Source organism: Notechis scutatus, unplaced genomic scaffold (assembly GCF_049901735.1).
Source record: "Notechis scutatus isolate UNSWTSFEM ecotype Mainland unplaced genomic scaffold, rNotScu1.2 NSCUSCF27, whole genome shotgun sequence".
NCBI classification, from domain to species: Eukaryota; Metazoa; Chordata; class Lepidosauria; order Squamata; family Elapidae; genus Notechis; species Notechis scutatus.
In genome coordinates, this window is record NW_028263151.1 from 275,738 (window position 1) to 293,770 (window position 18,033).

Consider the following 18,033-nt stretch of genomic DNA (forward strand, 5'->3'; position numbering starts at 1 on the left):
ATAGGATGACCCAGCTCTTAATTCCAGTTCATGCTCCCAGTGTAAAGATGGCAAAGGAGGCCTTACATATGTAATAGGTAAACCAGCCTCCTGTACGGATTTCACTCTGCCCCAGTGTAAACACTCAACCTGGGGCCCTCCTACTTCCTGCATTGGCACTAAGTGTACGGGTATAATTAAGGTTACCACCTTTGTTAAACAGTGCCGAGGCAGGGAGGGTCTCCTCTGCTATACCGACGGCGAGGCCATACCCACTAATGTCTGGAGGAACCCTAGATGGCACCCCACTGTTCCGCCACCTAGGGCACCACAGCCGGCTAAACCACAGGGCCCTGGTAGGACCAACAAAGGGCTGCCCACAAGGACAGCCAGGGTCCCGTCTAACACGAATCCGTTGCGTCCCAATAATTGCACTGTGTGTCTCAAGGTTGTCTTAAAAGGTAAAGTCATCACCACTACCCTAGTGTATCATACCCACTATACTTGTACCAGAACACCCACCCCTTGCTGTTATAATGGAACCTGGTATTCGATCTGCCCGCAAAAGAACGAATGTTATGATCCTAAGGTAAAACCGGCCCAGACCTGATTGGTGGCCAGAAGTCGGGGAGATCAAAATGGCCCAATAATTACTCAGACACGGATTCTGACACCTAGTAGCCCAGGCACCATTCTGTTTGATGTCTGTAAGGTGGCCCAATGGCCCACCTCCTGTGGGACCACCTTGTCCTGGCACAGAACATATTCCCAATCTGATGTTTATATTTGCCCATACCAATACCCTGGAGAGAGGGGAAAATGGGACTGCAGCAGCAATGTAGGTGAAAGGTTCTGCCCATATTGGAGTTGTGTCCTTTGGGCCACATATACAAACTCGGGAAGAGGAACCCATCTCCACATATCGTGGGCGCTTCAAACAAAGGACTGCACAATTTATAACTGTAATTGGGTCAACATCACTATACCTAATCCCCAAACCTGGATTTCCAAATATGGCCCGACTCTGGGTATTAGATTATATGGGAAGGGAACTGACCCTGGGGGCATCATCCACCTATCTATAGAAACTAGACTACTTGCCTCCAATGCACACTCCAAGTATTTTTCTGAGTTTTGGCAAGAGGTGGACATAGAGTTTCAGCCTTCACATGAGGCACGCAACCTCTTTCTTGAATTAGCATCCACTATAACTCGTACCTTTAATGTTACAAACTGTTATGTATGCGGTGGAACCAAAATAGGGGATCAGTGGCCCTGGGTAGCACAAGAATGGAACTATTCCATTGCTTACAACTTATCAGCCATGCCAGTACATCAGCCACTCTCCAGGTGGGAGTTGACTAATCCCATCACTGCACAGTGGTGCTTGGCTAATACACAGGGAACAGGTCCTGTGGTAGGGGAAACTGAATGCTTGGAGGTTCATGAATGGAATCAGTCTACAAAATCCTGGAGTTATTGGCCTAATAAAACGCATCATTTCTGGGCCAATTTTACACTGCAAAGCATGACTGACGTCCCGCCTGGGGTACATTGGATATGTGGAGATGTGGCCTATAGCTCCCTCCCTCCTAATTGGAGAGGAGCATGCACCTTGGGCATTATTAACCCCTCCTTCTTTATGCTACCTTTAAATATACCCCAAGTAATGAATTCTAATCAATGGCAGAGTAGGAGACTACAGGCAGACTACAAAATAGGGGACTGGGTGGATGATGAGTGGCCACCTGAATGTATTATTCATTTTTAGGGCTGGCTACTGGGCCGCTGACGGCACTTGGGGGTACCGTACCACAATTTACATGCTTAATCGAATCATTAGGCTCCAAGTGGTTGTTGAGCTTATTGCCAATGAAACAGCTCAATCTTTGCGTACCTTAGCTGTCCAGCAATGGAATTTTAGGGATGCAATATATCAAAACCGCCTGGCTCTGGACTATCTTTTGGCCGCAGAGGGGAGGGGTATGTGGGAAATTCAATTTCTCTAATTGTTGCTTAGAGTTTGATGATGTAGGCGAAATTATTGAGCAACGGGCCAGACGTATAGAAAATCTTGCCCATGTTCCTGTACAAAAATGGAGTGGATTGGAACTTGGTGAAATATTTGGAACCTGGTTCCCCAAATTGCCTGGCCTTCAGGCGATTGTTGCTCTCGTGGACCTAATTGCCGAAGGGTGTGTAATCTTACCCTGTATTCTTCCTATTTTTGTGAAGACTATTTTCAATAGTGTCTCTCTGTTGGTGGAAAAATAATCTACTGAAAAAGCTATGGCTCTTTGGGTAAATGATCAGGTAACCTTCGTTGCCGCCCTGACCTAACCATACAGCAACGTGCCCGCTCCCGTGCACTCCGCATTGAACTCAAAAACCGTCTAGACAATGGAGAGAAGGACCTGTACATTGACTACCATGCTGACTGTATCAAAAGTAAGCCACGCAACCCAATACTCAGCTTCTACCCTCAACCACAACCCTACCTCAACCGATCCACCATCACCCAAGACTAGGCACGCACGCCCCCAACTACCTCAATTCCAACTACTGCCAGCCTTAAATGCAAACTACTCAATGCAAGAAGCCTCGTGAATAAAATACCTGAATTTCTCATCCTCCTAAATATGGCTAACTTCGACATTATATTTGTCTGTGAAACATGGCTCAATGCATCTCTCCCCGACTCCATTACCACAGTAAGAGACTATCATGTTTACCGATCAGATCGTGAAAATCGTCGAGGAGGTGGTGTTGCTATATTCTATAAAAAATCCTTACATCTAAAAAATATCCAAGTTACCCAGGAGCTTGCTCTTCCTGAGACCATCATCTGTGAACTATCCTTAAATATCACAATTCGATTCTTACTATATTACGGAGCACCTGATTATGACATCGAACATGTAAACAAGCTAAATACATTACTAACATGGGCTGCATCCTGCCCATACCCTTTTATCTTTCTTGGTGATTTCAATCTACCTCATATTGATTGGACCCTAAATGATTGTACAACTGAAATCATACACACAACCTTCTACAATGCTATTACAAATCTGGGACTGGAACAACTAGTAACCAACAACACTAGACTAAACAACTGCCTCGATCTCATCTTCTGCAATAGTTTGAATTTAATTTATGGAATACAAACTAAAGAACCCTTTTCCAGTAGTGACCACAATATGATTGACTTTTGTCTCAACATACGTCCACACAAAAATCACCACAATGATGTAAGTCCCCAATTGTAACTTCAAAAAGGCAACTATGATCTTATAGACAACGATCTCTCATCCCTGGATTGGCAATCTCTATTCACTGGATGCAATACTGTTGAAGACCATTACAACATATTTTTACTTGAAGTCAAAAGAGTCATCAAACTATATGTACCAACAACAACTCCCAAAACAAAACAAAAAGCAGATTACTCATATCAATGCTCAATCCAAAAAGAGATCACTTGGAGGAAAAACAAAATGTCACGTTGCCAATTTCAAAAACCAATACAAAAATTTATGCCACCAGATAAAGACCGAATGCATCAATTATCACATTAAACAAGAGGAAAACCTTCTAAGCACCAATTCCACCATTCGATCTGCCCGCAAAAGAACGAATGTTATGATCCTAAGGTAAAACCGGCCCAGACCTGGTTGGTGGCCAGAAGTCGGGGAGATCAAAATGGCCCAATAATTACTCAGACATGGATTCTGACACCTAGTAGCCCAGGCACCATTCTGTTTGATGTCTGTAAGGTGGCCCAATGGCCCACCTCCTGTGGGACCACCTTGTCCTGGCACAGAACATATTCCCAATCTGATGTTTATATTTGCCCATACCAATACCCTGGAGAGAGGGAAAATGGGACTGCAGCAGCAATGTAGGTGAAAGGTTCTGCCCATATTGGAGTTGTGTCCTTTGGGCCACATATACAAACTCGGGAAGAGGAACCCATCTCCACATATCGCGGGCGCTTCAAACAAAGGACTGCACAATTTATAACTGTAATTGGGTCAATATCACTATACCTAATCCCCAAACCTGGATTTCAAAATATGGCCCGACTCTGGGTATTAGATTATATGCGAAGGGGACTGACCCTGGGGCATCATCCACCTATCTATAGAAACTAGACTACTTGCCTCCAATGCACACTCCAAGTATTTTTCTGAATTTTGGCAAGAGGTGGACATAGAGTTTCAGCCTTCACATGAGGCACACAACCTCTTTCTTGAATTAGCATCCACTATAGCTCGTACCTTTAATGTTACAAACTGTTATGTATGCGGTGGAACCAAAATAGGGGATCAGTGGCCCTGGGTAGCACAAGAATGGAACTATTCCATTGCTTACAACTTATCAGCCATGCCAGTACATCAGCCACTCTCCAGGTGGGAGTTGACTAATCCCATCATTGCACAGTGGTGCTTGGCTAATACACAGGGAACAGGTCCTGTGGTGGGGAAACTGAATGCTTGGAGGTTCATGAATGGAATCAGTCTACAAAATCCTGGAGTTATTGGCCTAATAAAACGCATCATTTCTGGGCCAATTTTACACTGCAAAGCATGACTGACGTCCCGCCTGGGGTACATTGGATATGTGGAGATGTGGCCTATAGCTCCCTCCCTCCTAATTGGAGAGGAGCATGCACCTTGGGCATTATTAACCCCTCCTTCTTTATGCTACCTTTAAATATACCCCAAGTAATGAATTCTAATCAATGGCAGAGTAGGAGACTACAGGCAGACTACAAAATAGGGGACTGGGCAGATGATAATTGGCCCCCTGAAGGTATTATTCATTATTAGGGCCGGCTATGTGGGCCGCTGACAGCACTTGGGGGTACCGTGCCCCAATTTACATGCTTAATCAAATCATTAGGCTCCAAGCGGTTGTTGAGCTTATTGCCAATGAAACAGCTCAATATTTGTGTACCTTAGCTGTCCAACAACAGAAATTTAGGGATGCAATATATCAAAACGGCCTGGCTCTGGACTATCTTTTGGCCGTGGGGGGTATTTGGGAAATTCAATTTCTCTAATTGTTGCTTAGAGTTTGATGATGTAGGCAAAATTATTGAGCAATGGGCCAGACGTATAGAAAATCTTGCCCATGTTCCTGTACAAAAATGGAGTGGATTGGAACTTGGTGAAATATTTGGAACCTGGTTCCCCAAATTGCCTGGCCTTCAGGCGATTGTTGCTCTCGTGGACCTAATTGCCGAAGGGTGTGTAATCTTACCCTGTATTCTTCCTATTTTTGTGAAGACTATTTCCAATAGTCTCTCTCTGTTGGTGGAAAAATAATCTACTGAAAAAGCTATGGCTCTTTGGGTAAATGATCAGGTAAATACCTATGAGGAGCTTATCCCTCTGTGTGAAACTGCACAGTAATCTATTGATTAAGGTAAAGTTTCAAAGGGGGGAATGAAGCGGGGACAGAACAGGGACGAAAGCTAATACTTCATATAATTAAAATATTATCAGAATACCATATAGAACATCATTCTATTACTGGTAGCAAGTCATATTAAGACATATCTATAACTTCCTATATTCAGTCTGTATTTTTTTTTTTTTGAAACAAATTTTATTGATTTTAAAGACAAACAAACCATCATTAACCATTAAATACATAAAACCTCTTTCCATTATTAATTTTACAAGTCAAGTAAAATATTATTTTATACAACATAATTCTGTTTTACACCATTTCAATATGGACATATAGATATCTCTTAACAAATTTCTCATTATTTCTCTTTTCGTATTCAATTTCATTATTATTATTATTATTTTTCTATATTTATCCAGTTTATAATCATCATCTACATTTCTCTCTGACTTGATTACCATTATTCTCATCCAACATTCCTCCGAGGTTTTATTAATTCTCAAACAAAACATGAACACACAAAACACAAAAATATAAAACTTCTTTTAAGAAAGTAGTTTGGCCCCAGATTACCTCTCTTTGTATGGACTTCAATTAAATTCGTGCTCATCTTATATACCATTACCTATCTTATTTACCATTCTATATCTTCTATATAACTTCTCCCGCTTTTCACGCTTCTTATTTCTATTTTATTTAATTCATTTTAATTTAAATCATTGTATTTGTATTTATTGTCCATTCTTTCCAAATTATCCATTTATCTCATTCCCTACAGTAAGAAAAAAAAAAGGATTTCTCCTGAAATCACTGATCAGAGTGTGATGCCTTTCTATCCTCCCCCTAAATTAATATTTAAAATAACGCCTAGTACCCAATCTGATTCTGCTTAGTACATTCTACCTGCTAACCTTTAAAAAGAGGGGGAAAAAATAAGTCCATAATAATTAATATAATTAAATAATAAATCTAAATGTTAAATCTTATAACATTCCAATTGTCTATTTCAAAGGACAAGTGCTACAATAATGAGTTTATAATAAAATCAAAACAATAGTCAATTAAACATTTTTAATTAAACTCAGTATTTTAAACATTCCTTTTAATATTTTGTTAAATTTTAAAATCTGTCATTACTAAACATTTCAATATTTTGGTCTTTTATTAATTCTTATAACATTCTAGTTTTCTATTTCTAATACAAGTACTACAATACCATCTTATGTACCTTGCAGAATCTTCTTTTTTAAAGAAATTATACATTACCCTTTATCCCTAAAAAAAATTCCTTTTTCCCCATCTTGTTTCATACCTTTTGTGGCTTTTTCCTCCCTTTTCCCTTCCTTTCTTATCCCACCTGGCCTTTTTACCCTCCCCTCTACTAACCTCCACCTTTTTAGCTTCCCCTCTCTGTTGTATTCCTTTTTCCTTTTGCTTAGTAACATTGAGTTGATTTTGCATCTTATTTTTCTCTTTCTTAAGTGTTTTTTTAAGTCTTAAGTCCTTCATTTTCCTTCCTTTCTTTCTCTTTTCTCTCTTAATTAAATTTTTAGATTCATTGAAGATGGCGTCTTCTTCTTTCTTCTTCTTCTTCTTCTTCTTCTTCTTCTTCTTCTTCTTCTTCTTCTTCTTCTTCTTCTTCTTCTCTTCTCTTCTACTTCTTCTTCTTCTTCTTCTCTATTTCCTCCATCTGTTGTTGTGTTTGCTGATAAATAGCAAGCGCCATTTCTAAAAAAAGGAAGGCTTCTTTCACAGCGTCCTTGCTTTCTTTCTTTCTTTCTCCATATTCCTTTCTAAGTTCATCAACAGGTAAAGCCATTGTGAATCTTTTCTTTGTTCTTCTTCTTAAAGCAACCAAGATGTTTCAAAAGTTAAAACAATTCCCCAAAGTCCCAGAGACATCAATCAGTCCAGACAAAGCACAAAGTTCTCACTTTCTCTTCCTGGGGTGGTATCAGTAAAAAGGAAAAGAAAAAAAGCCCAGTCTGTATTTTAAAGCCTTGTTGCAATTAATTTCTAGTCTCAAGATCTTCCAGGCATCTCCTCCAGCAAGATCTTAATATTTTTTTGTCCTCTCCCTTCCCACTTATAACAAGAAGCCAAGTTTTTACCTTTTATAAAAAACAACAGGTTTCTCAATGGCCATTTGTTGATTCCATAGGGAAGGAGAGTAAACTTTCCATTTCAGCACCTCAATTTTGCCGCTTGAAATTCTCCTCTGGAAACAAAGTATCGTTCAAGAAGTCATATTTTTCAGGATTAGACGTCTCTTAAAATCCTGGGTCAACCAAAAAACTTTCTCTGAAACTTTCTCCTCTCTTCCTCCTGCTCAGTCTTACCCAGTTGCCGGCTTCTTTGTGGCGGCCATTACAGACCGCCGCTCGAACGCCTTGAGAAAAGGGGGTTTTGCCGGCTGGAGAGGGGGTCTGCAACACCCCCAAACCCCTCACCAGCTCCCCCTATCTTCGGCTGCCTCTGTGGGGCAGCCTTAGCCTCCAGATCTGTCAGGATCGGAGGCACCAAGACGGCTAGCGCCGCAGGGATCGCGCAGGATCGCGAATCCCTGCCGCTGGCGAAGCCGACAAACCGGAAGTTCAATATATTCAGTCTGTATTAAGGAACTAAAGCTAAGCACAGTGGCATAAACAAGGGTGGAACATGGAAATAACCGAATGGTGTAAGATAACTGGAAAATATGAAATGTGCTTGTTATTTCCTTTTCCCTAATCCATATATAGAAATATATGATAGAAATATGTCTAATTGTCCTTATTTGGCGAATAAGTGTTAAGAATAACGCCCAAGGCTTTGCTGATGTCATATCGGGTATAAAAGTACTGTATCAGGAAGAACTGGGGGTTCAGAATTTGTCATGTTAATGGTCTGAACACTTTGCGCAAATAAAAACCTGTATTCTCCCACCTTTCGTGGTCTTGTGCCCTAATTGGAATCAAGATTTGCTGCAACACCATGACTGGGTTGATGATGTTTACTCTGGGAAAGGTCCCATGAATGTTGGCCCAAACTTCTTACTAGGGAGCCTTAACCTCAAGTACTTGGTGGCTAGGTAGACTTTCTCCCCCACCTGGAATGGCCTTTGCGGGAGCCAGTGTTTGTGTGCCTGTTTTTTATAGGTTTGTGCTGCTTTTGCTATTGCCTTTTTTACATTTTCCCAAGTTGTTTTCAGCATTGACATCCAATAGGTCAGGCTGAGTGTGGAGGGGGGATCCATGGATACTCAGGCATTGGGATGAAGTCCATGCCCCTCATTACTCTGAAGGGGGTTAGTCCCGTGCTACTGTGAACAGCATTATTGTATGCAACCTCCATGAAAGTCAGGAGGTCCACCCAAATGGACTGCTGATAATTCACATAGCACCTCAGGTACTGCTCTACCATGGCGTTCAGTCTCTCTGCCCCCTCCCCCCCATTGCTGCTCGGATGAAAGGCTGACCTAAGATTCTGGGGCTAAGGCTGTGGGATGACAGAATAGACCGCAGGAACTCCCTCCAGAACTCAGCCATGAACTGGACCCCTCTGTCTGAGATAATTCGTCGTGGTACTGCATGCAGGCGGTAGATGTTCTTCAGGAACAGCTTGGCTAACTGGTGGGCTGAAGGGAGTCTGCTGCAAGGTATGTCAGGATTCCAGCAATCGCCCTAATTAAATCATGATACTCGAGCCAAACTTCAAAAAACTTCAAAGAATTTATTAGAGGCGATATACTGGCACTGCCCTGTATGAATCCAACTCTGGCATAGGTACGTTACAGTCACCTGTGATCCTGTTTCCCTCCTCCCCCTGGGGTGTCTCATAAACCAGATTCTCCAACTGAGCACATTCACGGGCTGGATGTCATCATTCACCTCCTCCAATTAAATATATTCGTGGGCAAAAGCTCTGGTGTTTTAGTTACAATCTTTTAAAGATAAGAGTTGGAATGTACTTTCGCTTTCAAACTGCTGCACTGCTCTTCCAGATTTCCTTCCTCCCCCCTCCATTTTTTATGGCAACTACTAAAACAGGCATAGGAATGTTTTACGAGTTGACACCTAAGGTGGCACCAAACTCTATAGTTCTGGATGACTTTCCCCAGGAATGTTTGGAGACAAGAGAGTACATTGAAGGACAACACCCAATTTCCTGGGTATCGAACTATCTTCTTTCAGCATCACTTTCTAGACCTGTCCAGAAAGGAAGGACCACAACCACTTCAGACCAGTGCCCTCTAGGGGTATATCTGTGATTTTTCACTAACATGCTCTTCTCCAGCTTCTCCCCTGCACATGCTGCACATGGAGGCCCAGAAGTAGTTCAGGGTCCCCAGAGGAGATATTGCTTCTTACAGTAATTATTAAAATCCTGGTCTGTGAGATCTCTCCTGATATTTCTCCAGTGATTGCCTTTGATGTAAACATCAGACTGAAGCAACTCGAAATGGATCTTGCATCAGAAAAGGATAAATGTTTCAGGTCTCACTCTATGTGGCACAAATTTGGGGACATTCAGTGACTGTGCTCCTTGAAATGTATTATTTTCCTCCTTTCCAGTTAAAGTTCTGTCGATCTCTCTCTCAGTCAAGAAAGTCACTATCATTTCAATCTTGTGAGAGTGCTTTGAATTCTTCAAACTCTTGTTCTTCCTCAGAAACAGGAAGGGGATTGATTCAGCCCCATGAATTATGGACCTCCTCCTCCTTCTCTGCTGCTGATATCCCAGCCAGTCTCTGGCAAGCTGAGAATGAAGTGCCTGCTGAGTTTGGAAGATCAAGAGGGAAAAAAAAACTATGGAGCTATTACAGGCCAGGAGACCACCTCATTAGTATAGTCTCCATTGCCACAATGATAGCCGATACAATTCTGTCTTTCAACACAGCTCCTTATACTCAGTCTCCCTCGTAAGTCATTCAGTGTGATGGAGTAGCACTTCCTCCATTTGCAGTCTTCTTTTCTTTCAGTTACTCCTATAATGCAGGACTTGTCTAATTTCTTGAATCATTTGGGTTGCCATGGCTTCTCTCTTACGTCTTATTTTAAGAGACCCAAATCCAAAGATGGAGCAACCCCGCTCCCTGAAGTCCAAATTATTTTCCCATCTCGTACAATCCTGAGTTAATCACAACTAGCTTATTGAAAAGTTTGTAGTTGCCTCTGCCCAACCCATTCCTCCATTTGTTGATATTCAGTTCCCGATCCTAGTAGGAATAGAGAATGAATTGCTTTTCTGGGTCTCTTATGAAAAGATTCTGTAACATCTTTGTTCCCTAGGCCACCCCTCTGGAAAACTTGCAAGAATCGTTTTTCTCGCCATGTACATGTATACATCTGAACTAGACTCTGTTGTTTCTCTGTGTCATATAATGTATGTGGGTATACCCATAATTTTGTATTCATGTATTCTGTCATGGTTATGTAGTGTATATTGGCGATCCTTTAAAAGCTATATGCAATGAAATTTCATTTTATTATATGCACATTAGTGCACATTCAAAGTGACAATAAAGTTATTCTAAGTTCTAAGTCTTCTTTGCCGATGATTCTATTGAATGATTTTGAATAGCAATAGCATTTAGACTTATATACCACTTCACAGTGCTTTTTAGCACTCTCTAAGTGGTTTACACAGTTAGCATATTGCCCCCAACAATCTGGGTCCTCATCTTGTGGAGAGAAAGAGGAACAAATGAAAATTTATTTTGTTGTTCCTGTTAGAGATGATGTTATCATGAACCTTTTTACAGTAGTTCATTTACTGATTCAGCAAGAATCCTACAGTTTATTTTTGCCATTCAACAAGTCAACAAGAATTCTCAGCTACTGTACAATCTCACACTTGGCTACACATCCAGGACAACTATTTGAACACCCTTGGCACTTCAGATGCCTTGCTAGACATGCTTCAAATGGAGAAGCCAATGTTCCCAACTACAGCTGTGGCAAGAAGGACAACCTGATGGCTGTTCTTGATGGATCTCTTGATGACATCTCCATTCAGATGTCAACATTAGTAGGCACCTACAAAGTCCCACAGGTTTGTTTTTGTGTTTCTCTATCTGGTAAAGTAAGCAGGGTAGTGGTGGGTGGGTAATCGATTCAATCATATCTTTTCTATGGAATTCATGAGCTGCTTTTCACCATGGCCATTGTTATAGCTAGGGATTAGGATCCACAATGGGAAGAGGCCTAAACATTTACTTGAGCAAAACTTGAGCAGCTGGACACAATGTTAAATATGAAACATTTTTCGCAAATATGGAGAGGTTTTTTCCTGAATGCCATCACTCTGCAAAACAGCTATGGCAGCTGAATTTCAAAGCTTCTTTAATGGAATTGCTTTCTAATGGAGATGAGCACCACCTCAGAGCCAGAAGTTAGACTAGTACGTATGTGCAAGGGAATTACCTGTCTCTTAGAGATAGAGACATAAATGTCTATTGTCTGAATGTCAATTTTAATTGTTTAAAGTCTCTAGTATCTTATTTGACCCCAGATTAGGCCAATGATTATATTCAATCTAGCTAATATTCTGCATTAGGTATTCTTGATATGGCTTAAGGATTAATAACAAGAAACTATTCTAAGGTGTTCATGAGAACCACATTGGATGTATTAAAAGCTTACATTTTGGACTTGATCTGATCTAAATATAATACACCATTCTTCCTTGTTTCTTCAGATCAGTTATGGAATTGTTTCAGAGGCTCTGAGTGATAAAAGTCAAATTCCATTTTTCCATCAGATGCTCCCAAAAATGGGATCCAGTATCCAGGAATTGTCCAACTCCTCCTCCATTTTAGATGGACTTTGATTGGTCTCTTTTCAACAGACACAGAGGAGGGAGAGAATTTCACGAGAACTTTCACTCCAATGCTTGTCAGAAATGGAATCTGTGTCGTTATCTCACAACAATTCCCAATGACTAGACCTACGGAACATCTCAGGGATGCCATCTCTAAATGGAGGAAAGTCAATGTCTTTGTTCATTTCATAGAATTTGGTTCCCTTGTCGATAGATTTCGCCATATCCATATAATAATTGAAGGTTTGTCAGGACCCATTGAAGGGAAAGTCTGGATCACCACAATCATGGAGAAATTGACAGTTACAAGGCAGACACTTTTCAAATATATCCATAGCATTTGGACCTTTGCTTTTCAGGAAAAAAAAATGGCCAAATGATGATGCCTTTCAAACCAGTCTTTTTAAGGATTCCAAATTTGAAGATCAGTCTTTTCGCTGTTCTTTTTCAAAGCATGTCCTTTCTGTCAAGACGATGCACCCAGATAGCATCACTGGACATGCAAGAGAAAAAGGACAGAATTCAGATAAAAAATGAGCACCGGTTTTACAGTGTTTTTAAGACTTTGGCCCATGTCTTGAATGTTGCATATTCCTCAATATCTAGGAGGAGAAAAATGGAGGAGAAAGAGAGATTAGAGGCACCAAGGCTAGAACCATGGCAGGTATGCGGTCCTGACAAGGATCCATCAAACCTAGTTCCTATTTAGAAAAAATAATCCAATGCTGATGTAGGGGAACCATTTCAACTTACTTGTTCTTCCAAACACCAATAGGTTTGGTCAAGCTGAGGCCAGATTTAGCTCACAAGATCATATTCCAAAGAGCTGGCACCGTGACAATTATATTTTGATATAAAACACTGCTATTATAAAAGAATATAAAATGTATACATTGTAAATAAATTCCTGTATTTATAGGTTTGTAATTAGCATGATAGAACTTTACATTAATAAATTTCAACCAAACCTGGGAGCATTTAGCCCAACCCCTCCTCACTGCAGGAATCCAATTAAAGCTTTTCAGACTGATGGCTGCTCAGTCTTTGCATTTAGCCGTGGTGGCACAAAGGTTAGAGTGCAAGTATTGCTGGCTAACTGACTGCTCAGTGCCAGGAGTTTGATCTTGACCAACTCAAGGTTGACTCAGCCTTGCATCCTTCCAAGGTTGGTAAATGGGTACCCAGATTGTTGGGGGCAATATGCTGATTCTATAAACCACTTAAAGAGGGTTGTAAAAGCACTGTGAAGTGGTATATAAGTCTAAGTGCTATTGCTATTTAGGCAAATAATGAAGGGGGAGGGATTGAACATCTCTTGTTCACTGGCTCAGCTTTAAAATTGCTCCTCCTTTTAGAATGTTTCAAGTTGCTTTCAAAATCCCTGGATGTTTCAATTCTAGTTCCATCCCTTTCTGGAGAAGAATGAGTTTTACAATTTTTCTTGGGAAAAATTGTACTTGGACCAAAATGGAAATCTAGCAGCAGATCTGAATATCATAAGTTGGTTGTTTTCCCCAAGGAGGATCCCATCAAAGAACAAGTGGGAGTTTTGAAAGACAGAGGCTTATTATCAACCAAGATGCTCTTTCACGGCTAAAGTTGCTCAACAAGGTGATTGAAAATATTGGCAACTTTTCTCTGTCTGTATGGTTGGTGTTAGTGTCCCCTGAAAGAGCAGGCTCAGATATTTTTAAGAGCCCATATCTGACCAGAGTTATCTATGCCCCACTGGGATAGGCCTCCTGCTGCTAGGAAGGTGATCTCAGGTGCTCTGGCAAAAAGGAACCCCAATAACTTGTCTGATGTGAGATAATGCCTTAATCTAGAAAAATGGACTGAAAATGACTTTGACACCCCCTCCTCCTTGAAACTTGAAATAATGATGGCCAATTTATAATGAAATGCTACTTAGATTTAGCCTTTGGCTTGTGAGGCATGTAAAAACCTCTTGAATGAAATTGTTTATCTTGAATGTCAGCTACCTTAAATCTCCCTTTGAAACAAAGAATTCTCCAAATTTTAGTAATAACAAAAATGTGGGTCTGTCTCTTCATATCATCCAACTGTAGTTCTAATTTTGGGAAACAGTAGAGGACAGGTGGTTCTGGAATGCTATGGTTCTTGGGCGCTCAAGGAGTTGGACACAACTAGCAATTAACAACAAAACTGTAATTCTTCAATGAAAAGGACCTTGTCTTGGGCCTTAGAAATATACCTTTCCCACACAGGGCTCCTACTCATGTCCCATGTGCTGCAACAAAAGATGCCTGACTTATTCTTTTTGAGTGACATGTTCTCATGATTTCATCTCTACTCATCCTCACTGTACTTCTACAAACTAGGCAGTAATGTTTAGTCTTATTTCAATAGCATGGCAGCTATATGAATTGAAAATATAAATGTACAGATATAACTAAATAATACCTCATTTGAAATTGACAGCCCTAGTATGTGAGGAATTTCTTCTTTATATCTTAACTGGAAGAAGGATTTGGATTATTTTCAAAGGCTTTGCAATATTTTATGTTTTCCTGATCTACAGGTGAAACTTGAAAAATTAGAATATCGTGCAAACGTTCATTTATTTCAGGAATGCAACATAAAAGGTGAACCTAATATATGAGATAGACTCATTACATGCAAAGCAAGATAGTTCAACCCGTGATATGTCATAATTGAGATGATTATGGCTTACAGCTCGTGAAAACCCCAAATCCACAATCTCAGAAAATTAGAATATTGTGAAAAGGTTCAATATTCTAGGCTCAAAGTGTCCCACTCTAATCAGCTAATTAAGCCATAACACCTGCAAAGGGTTCCTGGGCCTTTAAATTGTCTCTCAGTCTGAGTCAGTCAGAATCACAATCATGGGAAAGACTGCTGACCTGACAGTTGTGCAGAAAACCATCATTGACACCCTCCATAAGGAGGGAAAGCCTCAAAAGGTAATTGCAAAAGAAGTTGGATGTTCCCAAAGTGCTGTATCAAAGCACATTAATAGAAAGTTATGTGGAAGGGAAAAGTGTGGAAGAAAAAGGTGCACAAGCAGCAGGGATGACCGCAGCCTTGAGAGGATTGTCAGGAAAAGGCCATTCAAAAGTGTTGGGGACTTTCACAGGGAGTGGACTGAGGCTGGAGTCAGTGCATCAAGAGCGACCACACACAGACGGATCCTGGACATGGGCTTCAATGAACAACAAACAACGTCAGAAACGTCTTATCTGGGCTAAAGAAAAACAGAACTGGTCTGTTGCTCAGTGCCAAAGTCCTCTTTTCTGATGAGAGCAACTTTTGCATCTCATTTGGAAACCAAGGACCCAGAGTCTGGAGGAAGAATGGAGAGGCACACACTGCAAGATGCTTGAAGTTCAGTGTGAAGTTTCCACAGTCTGTGTTGATTTGGGGAGCCATGTCCTCTGCTGGTGTTGGTCCACTGTGCTTCATTAAGTCCAGGGACAACGCAGCCATCTACCAGGAGATTTTGGAGCACTTCATGCTTCCTTCCGCAGATGAGCTTTATGCGGATGCTGACTTCATTTTCCAGCAGGACTTGGCACATGTCCACACTGCCAAAAGCACCAAAACCTGGTTCAATGACCGTGGGATTACTGTGCTTGATTGGCGAGCAAACTCACCTGACCTGAACCCCATAGAGAATCTATGGGGCATTGCCAAGAGAAAGATGAGAGACATGAGACCGAATAATGCAGAAGAGCTGAAGGCCGCTATTGAAGCACCCTGGTGTTCCATAACACCTCAGCAGTACCACAGTCTGATAGCTTCCATACCACGCCGCATTGAGGCGGTAATTGCTGCAAAAGGGGCCAAAACCAAGTACTGAGTACATATGCATGCTTATACTTTTCAGAGGTCCGATATTGTTCTATGTAAAATCCTTGTTTTATTGATTGCATGTAATATTCTAATTTTCTGAGATTGTGGATTTGGGGTTTTCATGAGCTGTAAGCCACAATCATCACAATTATGACACATCACGACTTGAACTATCTTGCTTTGCATGTAATGAGTCTATCTCATATATTAGGTTCACCTTTTACATTGCATTCCTGAAATAAATGAACTTTTGCACGACATTCTAATTTTTTGAGTTTCACCTGTATTACTCAGAAGTTTCTTTCTTAAGCAGAGTTTCATTTTATTTCAATCAATCTAATAAATAAAAATTTGACAGATATTTTGGAATGAATTTTGTTTTTCTGCTTAGTCTCTGCCTCAGTCCAAATGTGTGGACAATTGTCACCCTGGATTTGTGAAACGGGCTCGGAAAGAAGAACCAATTTGCTGCTATGATTGTATTCCTTGTCCGGAGGGGACCATCTCCACACAGGAAGGTATGTTATACCAGAGGAAAAGGCATTGGATTCAACGAGAGCATTTCATCAAAGTTCATGTTAAAAGATACGTGTAAACTTGACTATTTTATTCTTCATTGCTATTTTCCTCATGTCCAATTTATTCCATAATGGGAGGAATAAGATCTTGAAGAATAAGGCAGGAAGGGATGGAAGAACATAGTGGAATAGGCAAGATGAGTTGTGCTAAAGGAAGCATCTTTTCTACTTGTCAGCTTGAAAGTTTATTTCCATGTTTACCATCTAAATCCTTTGAAACTTGAGGAATGGTTTCAGGTCAATGTGTTTTGCTCATCCAAACCAATTTTATCTTACAGGCCAAAAGATATATCAGTCAGTCAATATTTATTAAGATCATAAGAGAAAGATCTACTTGGGAGAGTAGGAAGAGTGTTTGGGTTCAATGAACAAGAGGAAACAAAAGACTTAATATTGAAGTTTACAGAAAACCCACATACAGTGATCAATATTTAGATTTTGATTCTCACCTCTCACTGGAGCACAGCATGGGAGTTATCAGAATCCTACACCCCCAGGCCGAAGGTTTACCTACCAGCAAAGAGGGAAAAGAAAAAGAATTAAAGGACATCAAGGAAGCCCTCAGAATGTGTGGCTATCCCTTTGAGCGACTAAACTAGGTGCACAACCAGAAACTAAAACATTGCCACTATGTGGATCCTCAAAAGCTTGCCTTTTGTTTGTTTTTGTCGCACCTCCTGCCCTATTGAACACCCTCCCCATTGAAACCCAACAGGCCGCCCACCCTCCTAAAGCTCTGGAGGTTGTTCTTCCAGACATTGGGATGAAGTGAGGTCAATGCCAGATTACAACAATGTAGATTGCCTCAATGAAGGGTGATTGTGGCATCCATTATTTTGGGTTTTATTTATTTATTTATTGTGTATAAGATAATATATGACTATATATTTCAGTTTACCAATTACTATGGCTTTCCTGTCTCTCAGTATCAGCTGTCATCCAAAGAAGATCTTTCTTATAAGGTGAAATGAGAAACTATAAAAATAATATTGCTTACTCTCTTCTCAGATACTGAAAAATGCACCAAGTGCCCAGACGATAAATATCCAACTGGTGACAGAGTCCAATGTATCCCCAAAAGAATAACCTTCCTGTCCTATGAAGAACATCTGGGCATCATCCTGGTCTTCTTTGCTGTACTCTTGTTTCTAACAACAGGCTTTGTTTTAGTCATATTCCTTAAATACATAGAAACTCCCATTGTCAAAGCCAACAACCGTGACCTCTGCTACGTCCTCTTGGTCTCCCTCTTTCTTTGCTTCTTGTCCTCCTTTTACTTCATTGGCCGACCAAGGAAAGCCACCTGCCTTTTCCGACAAACAGTGTTCAGCATCGTCTTCTCAGTAGCTGTGTCTTGTGTTTTAGCCAAAACAATCACGGTAGTACTGGCCTTCCTGGCCACGAAACCAGGGAACAGGGTGAGGAG

The 18,033-nt window shown here is 40.8% G+C and overlaps 1 long non-coding RNA gene across 1 annotated transcript; it reads left to right on the top strand.

The window, feature by feature from the left end:
- Positions 1-13,739: 13,739 nt before the first annotated feature.
- On the top strand, positions 13,740-17,825 carry LOC148128545 (uncharacterized). The gene is made up of 3 exons (XR_015746284.1): positions 13,740-13,806; positions 16,421-16,547; positions 17,616-17,825. It is a non-coding gene; the product is annotated as an uncharacterized LOC148128545 (long non-coding RNA).
- The last annotated feature ends 208 nt before the right edge of the window (positions 17,826-18,033 follow it).